This window comes from Lathyrus oleraceus, chromosome 1, assembly GCF_024323335.1.
Source record: "Lathyrus oleraceus cultivar Zhongwan6 chromosome 1, CAAS_Psat_ZW6_1.0, whole genome shotgun sequence".
Taxonomy (NCBI): domain Eukaryota; kingdom Viridiplantae; phylum Streptophyta; class Magnoliopsida; order Fabales; family Fabaceae; genus Lathyrus; species Lathyrus oleraceus.
The window spans coordinates 255,613,379-255,614,708 of NC_066579.1; the positions used below are offsets into that span (position 1 = coordinate 255,613,379).

General features: G+C 40.1%; 1 non-coding gene across 1 annotated transcript; it reads left to right on the forward strand.

Annotated features, from left to right (window-relative positions):
• Positions 1-383: 383 nt before the first annotated feature.
• Positions 384-490, forward strand: LOC127117142 (small nucleolar RNA R71). The gene has a single exon (XR_007801901.1). It is a non-coding gene; the product is annotated as a small nucleolar RNA R71 (small nucleolar RNA).
• The last annotated feature ends 840 nt before the right edge of the window (positions 491-1,330 follow it).

Here is a 1,330-nt window from a genome sequence, read left to right on the forward strand (position 1 = left end):
CTTGCTCGGAGTGGGTTTCGTTTAATAGACTGCATTCTGAGGATTGGTGTCCTTGGGTTCCACATATTTCACAATCCGACGAAACTGCGGCTACAGTATTCGGGTTCGTGTACATATGCTCGACCTTAAGGGCTAATGCGTCTATTTTAGCCTGCATCATGTCTATAGAGCTTAGTTCATGCACTCCTCCTTGGGCTTCTTTTTTCTCAACTGTCGCTCGTTTGACTCCCCATGATTGATGGTTTTGAGTCATGTCTTCAATGAAGGCACTAGCTTCAGGGTAAGGTTTGTTCATCAGAGCACCGCCTGCGGCAGCGTCGATGGTCATCTTTGTGTTATAATGAAGTCCATTATAGAAGGTTTGAATGATTAACCAATTTTCTAAGCCATGATGTGGGCATGCTCGTAACAACTCTTTATATCTCTCCCAAGCTTCGAACAGCGATTCTCCATGGTTTTGGGTAAATCTAGTTATATGGTTTCGAAGAACGGCGGTCTTACTCGGGGGAAAATATCTAGCAAGAAAAACTCTTCTAAGGTTATCCTAAGTCGTAATGGAATTGGGTGGAAGGGAATCTAACCATGATAGAGCTTTATTTTTAAAAGTATCTGCTAATTGAAGAAATATTTTTAAATGTTGGTTAGGGTTCTCGGTAGCGAGACCCGCGAATTGTCTCTGTTGCACTAGTTGCAATAGGGACGGTTTAAGTTCAAAATTATTGGTTGGGATGATTGGGTTTACTATACTAGAACTAGGTTCTTCGTTAGATGGTTGAGCGAAGTCCTTAAGAGGTCTTTGGTTTTGATCTTCGGCCATAGCTCTCTTAATTCTATGAAAGAATAAACGTGCGCGAGCGTAACGTTCAGGTTTCGCCAGAGGGTTTACTAAGCTTAAACTTCCGGTACTACGAGTTCTTCGCATTGACCGGCAGGAAATAACCTAAGTCTAAACGATATAACAACAGGAAAATGAAATTTGACGAAATTGGTCCCCGGCAACGGCGGCAAAAACTTGATGCGTTGGAAAACTTGACGTTCGTAAGTATACGAACGCGTCAGAGTAATATAAAAGATTATCGTATCCACAGAGACCAAGTGTCAATCTATCGTTATCTGTCATTATGGTGTTTATCAAAGGTGGTCAAAATAAGTGTTTTGTAGTGTGCAATAAAAAGTAAAGTATTGAAATAGAATATAATTAATAAAGACAAGGTCGAATGTAATTCACGTAATCAATTGATAATCCAAGTACTTGCTAATAGAACTACTTATGGGCAATGTTTCTTACTTTGAAAAGAACTAATTTAACAGGAACTGTCGCTTTCGCGTA